This window comes from Fukomys damarensis, unplaced genomic scaffold (genome assembly GCF_012274545.1).
Source record: "Fukomys damarensis isolate Sample0158 unplaced genomic scaffold, DMR_v1.0_HiC HiC_scaffold_23, whole genome shotgun sequence".
NCBI classification, from domain to species: domain Eukaryota; kingdom Metazoa; phylum Chordata; class Mammalia; order Rodentia; family Bathyergidae; genus Fukomys; species Fukomys damarensis.
The window spans coordinates 14,464,431-14,474,074 of NW_022900935.1; the positions used below are offsets into that span (position 1 = coordinate 14,464,431).

Consider the following 9,644-nt stretch of genomic DNA (forward strand, 5'->3'; position numbering starts at 1 on the left):
ATTCCCCCTCTCTCTCTCTCTCTCTCTCTCTCTCTCTCTCTCTCTCTCTCTCTCTCTCTCTCTCTCCCTCTCTTGCTTATAGATTTCCTGCCCTGGGGGCAGATGCTAGGAAACCTAGGGCTGCTCAGTTCTGTCCAGGGTAGAGGTAACTGCAGGGAAATCATGCATAAAGCTGATTTCAGAAGTGTTGTAGGCAAAATTGGCACCAGAAATAGGCATCGTTCTGTGTAGCAAGGGAGTAAAAGCTCTTCCCCAACACATACACACACCCAGGGCTTAGCTCATAAGAAACTTCTTCTGCAGATTTCTGATATTCTTTTCTAACTCTTGAGATTATAAAGCTCAACTTGATGAAGGATTTACTTGTTAAAGTGGTAGGAGGCCTCTTGCTATGTTCTGTATTGCAAAGGAATTTTTATGGTATAGCTAAGGCAGCAGTAATATGCAGATTGGAACATTGATTTGCAGGTGGACCTTTCCCCAGGATCTTAGGAAAGATGGTTGAGTGAGCAGGAGCAAAATAACCCAGAAGAAAGAAAGCACATAGATTTTAGAATCAGACAGACACAGGCTCAGGGGCTAACCCTGTTCCTTCTCAGCTGGGCGGCCTTAGACACATTCACCTAATGCCAGATTGTTTATAGCAGTGTATTCTGGGCCTTTGTGCCTGAACTGCTCTTCCCTCAAATCCTTCAGCATCTTTCCACCCCAAAAAGTGAGTTTCTGCATGACTGTGTCTCACACCACCACAGTCTTTCACTTTGTAGCACTAGTCTGAATTCAATAGTACAACATGAAGATACCTTATTCAAAACCGTTGAGGCCAGAAGTGTTTCAGATTTCAGGTGTGGGGAGGGGATGAATATATGCACATAGTACATAGTGAAATATCCTGAAGACGGGACCCAAGTCCAAACACAAGATTTGTTTATGTTTCATACATAACTTATATGCAATCTGAAGGTAATTTTATACAATATTTTTCTGGTTTTTTTACTGCACCTGTGTTTTGACTGCAACCTGTCACATGATGTCAGGTATGGAATTTTCCACTTATACTGTGTCAAGGCCGAGCTTCCCCAGAGATACGTGGAGAGGGGTTCGCTTAGTCCATATTATTTTTGGTGGTGCTGTAAGTTAATAATTCCCCCAATAAAGAACAACACACAGAGCCATTTATCATCAGCCAAAGGGGAGCATCGAGCAGGAGAGTTGAAGCTTCAGCTCCAGAGCTTAAGAGCTGTGTGTCTTTATTTCTTCAGCAATAACAGCTACTAAAAGGTGACAGTGTTCTTTAGTTTATAGAAGTTATAGTGTCCATTATCAGCTTACTAGACATGGTGAGGCAAAACTCTCGCTGTATGACCTTGTCCATGCCACACATGCATGGTTAAGTATGTTAAATCATTCGTATATAACTGTGGCCCATTGTGCACATGTCCCTGAGAGTGCAGTAGTGTCCTCAAGTGTCCTCAGGTACACTTACGTCTCCTGGGCTTTGAGTATAATCAGAAGTCATACCCCACAAATTATCACTCAAATAGTTTTGAATTTTGGAACATTTTGGATTTTGGATTTTGCAATTAGGGATGCTTAACTGCTTTATATTTATTTATCTATCACCGACTAATGTTCATCTGTCTTTCCAACAACCTGTACTCTTCATATTAGTTTTGGTCAGTATTAAAGCTTCAGCACTTAGCCCAGGACAGGCCCAAAGCTGGCCCTCAAATTTTTGTTAAATGAATGAATGACCAAGTAAAAAAGTAACAAGGTTAGTTAAGTTCTTTAAACATTTTCTGTCATTAAGAAGGATATTTGTAATACCTGCCAAGTACAGCGCAGGCAGGAACAAATTGGAAAGCATGCCAAGTGTCCAAGCCTAAGTTCTAATGGAGCATCCTAGAGGGCCCTGCTTGGCCAGTATTAACCTTTCAGTTGTTGGAAATTGCAGAGTTCTGGGAGATTCCAATGGAGAAACTGGAGATATCAGGCAGGGTAGAGGAAAGTACTTAGAAGGCTGAAAATCACTAGGAAAACATCTCACCAAATTAACAAGCACTCGATGCTATACTGATGCAAAACAGCTAAATGTCAGTTCCATCCACAAAACAGAGGAAAGATACCTAACTTTGCAAAAGTTGTGCCAAAGGAGGTAACCTACATCCATGGCATGTAGGAGAGGCAGACCTAAAGTAAGGGAAGCTCCAGAAGCTCCAGTAATGTTAGGACACAAACCCCCAGCCACCCCTGAGAGGGACAGACAAGGCCTCATCACCAATTCCAGGTGTATGGGAAAATCTGACTCAAGGTGGAAAGTATGTCAATGCCTGAAGAAATGTGGACTTGCTGGAAAAGAACAGTGCTGGAACTGACTCAGACAGAAGAGACTATGGCTCTCCAAGAGATTACTCTAAGGACATTTAGAAATAGGAGCCCCTTCTCTGAATGCTTAGCCAAGCACCCAACTAGTGTTTGAGACTCCCAGCCATTTCCTCTTCTGTGTTTATAAAAACTGCTCAACCCAGGGCACCAGGGATGTAGCTCAGCAGCATCACATCTGCCTGGCAAGCACAAGGTCCTGAGTTCAATCCTCAGCACCAAAAAAATAAAATAAAATTGCCTGACCCAAAATCTCATTTAAAGTAGAGATAGAGGCTCAAGAGTTGGGCTAAGGCTTTTCTGACATTTAAGAATGTCAGATCAGAAACCTTGGATTTTCTTCTTTCTTGAGCAGCCTTTGGGAAGCAAACATCCTGAGCATGGGAAGGACATGCTGTTGGGGTCCTTCCGGGCTACAGGGAACAAGTAATCCCTATCACATCCGATTTAGGCTCAATAAAGAATTAGTGAAGGATAAAACATATGTCATAGGACCCACGACTGGAGGTGGTTCTGAGTCCCAGAATAATGAAGCAATCGGGAACCTTAGTCCCCTAAGAAATCTGAACATTAGCTTTACTTTTCTTTCTACCTGCAGGCTAGGAGAAAATTTTCTACTGCTAACATCTGCTTTTACATCCCCTCCATTCAGCAAAGCAACTGAAGTCACGCAGAAAGGCTTCAGGGACTTGGAGACAGAATGTGATTGGTTCAGCTTAGGCAGGTGTCCACTCTGACTCATCATCTGTGGCCTAGGCTGAAAGCAGAACCACATGAATATTCGGCTTTTCTTTTCCAGCCTTGTAGATACAGGAGGGACAAGGCCATTTCTAGAGATTGTGCAGGCAGTAGACAGAAGATGCCTTCTACATGCAGTTTGCAGCATTGCACACTAAAACGTGGATCCCTATGTTCTTTCCGTTTTGTTCCATATTAGGGTTATGAAATGAAGATCACTGCGCCTACTAATACCAGAGTTGAAGCAGAGAGCTTCAGAATACAATGAGGGCTCAGAGATGTGAAGGTAGTGAATGGAACTGTACTTCCAATACTGGTTCCAAAGCTAGTCTATAAACTGGGGAGGATTGTGTGTGTCTAAAAAGAGTCCTAATAAGTAGGAGTACTTGGTATTTATTTATAGAAAAAATTTATATATATGTAAAATCTCCCACTGGTGCTCTGCTTCTGACTGCCACGAAGTGAGCTGCTTTTCTCTGCCAAGCCCTTCTACTATCATGTTTCTGCTTTGGAGCCAGCTAACATTAGACTGAACCCTCTAAATCTGTAAGCAAAAATAAATCCTCCTTTAAGATACGTGTTTCAGTTATTTGGCCCCATCAATGAAAAGCTAACCAATACAAATAGTAAGTAACATTTATGGAACACTTAGTATTCTAAGATTTAGCAGGTATTAATAATTAATCTTCCTATTAAACCCATGAGCTGAATAGTAGTATTCCTTGTAATAGATAATAGATTGGCACAGAAATGTTCAGAAATTCACCCAGGTTCCCTGGGCTCATGGCAGAATTATTGCAATCTAAGCAGTCAGCCTCTGCAGTCTCCAACTCAGCTGTTGTACCACATTCCCTCTCCAGATGTCAGCAGACACACCAGCTATAGAAGTGGGCCCAGGGAATCTGTATTTTAACAGCTCCACAGGTGAATCTGATGCTCAGATAGAACTAGACCTAAAACAGTCTATCCAAAAATCAGCAATAAGCCTAGAGTCATGTAGTTAGAACAGACAGGGCTGTTTCCATGATTTCTAAATGTATCTGATTATGTGACTATCAGCCCTGCTGAATAATGTTGACTAATTGCATCCCTTCTGTCAGGGGAGAAATTCAAATCCAAATCAATTACAAAGAACCCTCCGAGGACCCTGGAGCAGAAAGCCTGCTCTGAGGATCTGCTAGTGAGACATCTTCCCAAGGGGCTCCAGACCGCAACTGGGGAGAGGCAGGACTGACTGTACCTGCCCTAGTTCCTGGACTTTGATCTCTCATCTGACCTCTGTCTCACCCCTGCTCTGATCTGACAACTCCTGCTGGGTTGACCCCCTCTCTGACCCGGCCTGCCCCAGTTTTCAGCCTGGCTGCTCCAGGCTGATAGCTCACAACGTGACAGCTCCAGGCAGGACAATTTTTTGGTATCAGCAACTAGTATTAGGATTGAAACACCACCTCTTCTACTGATATAGTGACAGATGGGATGTTTATGTCAAAAACACTGATTCTGAGAGTGGAATTCAGTCATTTTAAATCAACTCAACACTGTCACTGAACATGGGCTATTGAAACAGACAGAAACAGCCCTTAGCACTAACTGGAGAGATGTGTTTCAATTCATTGAAGAAATGGCTTCTGAGGGTCAATTCTAGGGTGACTTCTGCACTAACACTGAGGGCAAAAGAAAAGATGATCTGTCCCCAAGAAGTTCCCTTATGCTCAATTTTGATTCTGTACCTAGAGATGATGTTTTTAAGACTAGGCAACTGGATCAAAGAGGAGAAAGGCCCCCAATTCTCATATACGCAGAAGGGATGTTTCTAGCTTTGCCCAAGATTCCAAAGTTTTTCAACTACTGGATCAGCTGGTAGGAGATTGAGGAAGTTGATAATGCACAAGGACACAGTTTCTAAAATTTAGATCTGTCTGTGCACCAGCAGTCAGGCCCAGGGGAATACATAGCCTTCCTAGTAAGCATCAAAAGAGCTCAAGATTAGGGTCTAGGATACATACCACTCTGCTCCTGGTAACACTCTAGCTTCATGTGTGATCCTGAACAATTCACATCTACCCTCTGGACCACATCTTCCTCAGTTACATCTTTACTCTCTGAATGCTTAGCTCCTTACAGAGTGTTTGATGGTATTTGTGGAGTGAATGAGTGAATCTCAGGGGTCCCTTCTACCTCTGATACTGTAAACCTGTGAGCTGCAGACCTCTTCAGGAAAGAATGGAATTGGTCAAGAAGCAAAAGGTTGATCCCATTGGTCACACTCCACCCTGTTGGTAGGATCTGACCAACTCACCTTTCTGCTCATCCTCTTTTTTTCACTTTGTATCTCCTTTCTACTCTACCTCAAACATATTGTTCTGGTTTGAATCATGTACCCAAAATATATATATATATATTCAAGTTCTATCCCCCAGTACCTGTGAATACGACCTTATTTGGAAATATAGGGGCTTGCAAATGTCATCAAGTTAGGAGGAGATCATACTGGATTAGGTTAGACCCTAGCCCAAGTGCTTATAAGAAGAGGGAAATCTGGACATGGATACATAGAGAGGACAACATGACAACAGAGACAGAGATTAGACTGGTGCATCCACAAAACAATGCCACAGATTGCTGGCAATCACCAGAAACTAGGAAAGACACACAAAACAAACTTCCTCTCTCAGCCCCTAAGAAGGCATCAACACTGATGGCACCATAATGTCTGACTTCTGGCCTCTTGAACTGTACAAGAATCAATTTTTTTAAGCTACCTCTTTTGTGGTACTGTACTTTGTCATGGCAGCCCTAGGAAACTAATACACCTATCTGAGGCCACTATTGTATTTGGAAATCATCCTACTGATGCATATTAACAGAGCCCTAGAGAGCTCTAGTGGTCCTGATATCTCTCCAAATATACAGTAAAGATGAGTCATTATTGTATCTGTACCACACGTCTGAAGCCTAGATTCCTGTTTCCTCCATGGGCCAAGAAAGGAGGTGCTCTACATGACTATTTAGCAGGGAGAGGATTCTGGGGATGGGAAGGACTGCCAGCTGTTTTTCTTCCCACAAGGACAGCCCCCCAAATAAAGAGCTTTTATCATCATAAGATGCCACTGTCATTTATTTTCACTCATTCAGTAAATACATACGGAGCACTTACTATGCAAGGCACTGGTGAGTGACAGAGGAGATTGTAGATGGATGGGGAAGAAGGCTTAAGAAATGTAACAGCGCATATTCCTTGAGTTGTAAGAGCCAACCGGGTGTCGGAGGTCTGTATACAACATGATGGGTTATCAAGATGGTCTTGGGAATCAGACCATCCTGTCTAGAATTCTGGCTCTGCCATTGATGCCCGCTGAGATCTTAAACAAGTTACTTAATCTCCCTGGGCATTAAACTTAGTGGGAGGATTGAGAGTAAAATGATGTATATACAGCAGAAGGCCAGGGTGAGGGCTCAATAAATATGTTATTTTCATTTTGGAGGGGGGAAAGCAAAAAAAAGAGAATAGAAGGGAAAAATGGAAATAAAGTTTTTGCAAATAAGGAGGAGAAGAGGAGTTGAAGGAAATGGAGAGGATTGGGGAAAAAAGAAGAATCAAGACATATCATGTACAGGTTCCCTATGATGTATGTCATTATTATGGATATCTAAATTGTATAGATGAAATTAATTTTTAAAAAATAAAACTATGCTTAGAAAAAAGAAAGAAAAGCAAAGGTGTTCCCTAGAAGCAGCTCAGTAGTAGAGCAGGCTGATTTAGATTAAGCAAGGCCTCTGTCCATTTCAGGCCCTCAGCACCTCCTGTCAAACACCATCTGACAGAATGCTCAGAACAACTACAGGAGGAAGTTAAGATCGCTTTACAGATAACAAAACTGTAGCTCAGAGACATAAACAACTTGTCCAAGTTCACACACACAGCAAGGAATTTAGCAGTGCAGGGGACAAATTAGAGCTCCCAAGGACACTTTCTTCCTATTCCTGGGCATAATGTATACGCAAGTCAGAAGGATTGGAAGGCATCAGTGTCCTGAGGGTCTAGGGCACTTCACCTAAAGCTGCAGTTATCTCTATAAAAAGTGCTTTGCACTAGATTTACATGTTTTTGTCTAATTACCAAATGCATCTCTAGTGCCTATCATAGGATGCTTAGAGCACTTTGTATTAGCAACTCAATTAATCCTAACAAAAGAAGTTAAGCAACTTCCCTAATGTCACACAGACAGCTGAGTTGCAGAAACAGGATTCACTTCTGGTGCTGAAGCTCTGAACCATTGTTCTATATTGCAGTATCTTTGGTGGTGGGAGTATGTGAGTGTACACATCGAGTGAACAGGAGTGTTCACATATACACACAACCTACAAGCCACCCTTTGGTGCTATTGCTGCCATAAGACCATGAGTAATCTGACCCTCTAGGCTGAATGGCAGGATGGGGGCTGTTTAACCCTGGGACTCTCTGAGTCACAGATTCTCATCCCCAGCCCACTTCCTGATAACTCTTTGGGCCTCCGCTTTGGAAACTCTTTGAGCACAAATAGCTCATTTCCTGTACCCAGGAAAGACGGGACAAGTTCCTGATGACAGCTCATCTCCCTCATTAAGGCGCTCATAAAAGTGCTTCAAGGAGCCTGACTTATGGCTCCAGTTTGTAAAGTCTCCTTCTGCAAGGAGCCACTCTGGTAATTTGGTGCTAGGAGATGTGCAAGAGAAACCAGCTCCTTTGAGTCCAGGAATTATTTATGGTCCCCAAAAGAGAGAATGTCATTTGGAGAGATAACAAGCCTTCACCAGCACAACAGGCTGCTTAATGTGCCACAGGATGGAGGCAGATTCAGAATTCCAAAGCCAGCTAAGATGCCTCAAGAGAGCCTGTACACAGGTTGTCTGAGCTGAGGAAAGTTCCTGAGACAGTAACAGAAATGATAACAGCTAGCTATGGAGGTTTTTACCTTGGGCCAGGGCCTGTACTAAATGCTTTTAGTACGTTAATTCATTTAATTCTCACACCATGCCTATTTCACAAGTAGGAAATTTAGGCATACAGATGTTATACAATTTGCCTAAATTCACACAGCCAACCAGCAGCCACATCTGCCTCTATATTTGTGCTCTGAAATATGAAATGCTTACAGTTTAGGAAGAAATTAAGTCAGTCTAGTAAGGCAAAACATGCAAAATTACCTTTGATAACCCTGTAAAATGCTTGTATAGTTTATTTCATTTGAGCCAAAGGGCCCAGTCCAGTGAATCATAGATGGTACTTGACATTTGGGTTATAGCTATATGCAGACTCTTGCGCATTTAAACCACTCTGTTCTTAGGTGAGCTATCAAGTGCACAAGGGCAAAAAATTGAGTGACAAATTATAGAGTGCCTCTAACAAAACAACCTGATAACTTTTTCTCTTTTAATATGTAGCCAAAATTTTATTTGAATTAGGATTAAGAACTCACAACAGTAACATCCTGAAAGTTGTATTAGAGACGGGGTTCTAATGCCCAAGAATAAATCAAACTAGCCTGATACAGTGCGACTCCATGACATTAGCTTTGGAGTCAGATAAAACTGGATTCAAATTTTAAATCTGCTACTTACTTCCTGGGTAACCTTGGGCAATATGCTTAAATTGCCTCAGTATTTTAATCTGTAAAATGGTCACAGCATTATTGCCGTGTTGACAAGATTGAATTTAAATATTTCTAAAATATTACGTTTGAGCATACATAAATATAGTAAATATCCACTTTAATAGCTTTGACCTAAGGCAGGGCACATCACCTTTCTAAGCCTCATTTCCCCTCATCAGTATTATGGACATAACCGTTCTACTAACCTCAAAGGTAAGGAAACAGTGAGTCACTGCACAGATTATACAGGAGGATTTTCTCAACTATTTATATACCCGGAATTGTGAGGAGGTGTTGGGGGACCCCTACTGGAGAAAATAACTCAGAAGCGTCCTGGGACTGAACAGAAATGGGCTCAGGTCTAGCTTCACTTTTGCGGTTTAGTGTGGCTGTGTGACTGGATGAGTGACCTAACCTCTCTGAGCCTTAGCTTTCCTTATTGTCCAGTGAGGTTAACAGTACAGACCTCAGAGGGTTACCCGAGAGGATCACATTTTGCAAAAAAGTGTTCAGCCCGTGGTGAAGTACTCTTAAGTGCCGAATGTGAATGTCCCTGGCTGAGCCAGATTCAGCCTTCTCCCTACGCGGAGTGGAAATAGTACTCTGCGCGGCCACGCGAAGCTCAGGTAGGGCCAGATATTCCCCGGGGGCCACAGGGCTCCAACGCCTCCCCACTCCACCGCCCGCCCGGCCGTTGCCATGGCCACCGGTTCAGGCCTAGAGCAGCACCAAGGCGTGTCCGGCCCAATCCCCGCCTTTCCAGAGTGACCATTGGCTGGAGCGGCCACGTGACAAGCGTTGGTATGCTAATATATGTTAATAGCCCACGCCCCTCCTCCGAGGACCGCTTCGGAGTAGCCGGCCGGGTGCTCGGCGCGGAGCCGAGGGGGC

The 9,644-nt window shown here is 43.0% G+C and overlaps 1 long non-coding RNA gene across 1 annotated transcript in view; it reads right to left on the minus strand.

Annotated features, from left to right (window-relative positions):
* Window positions 1–9,416, minus strand: part of LOC104876958 — an 11,091-nt gene extending 1,675 nt beyond the window's left edge. Inside the window, exon 1 of the long non-coding RNA XR_784460.1 lies at window positions 9,220–9,416. This is a non-coding gene — a long non-coding RNA (uncharacterized LOC104876958). The remainder of the gene's footprint in view (window positions 1–9,219) is intronic.
* Between the last annotated feature and the right edge of the window lie 228 nt (window positions 9,417–9,644).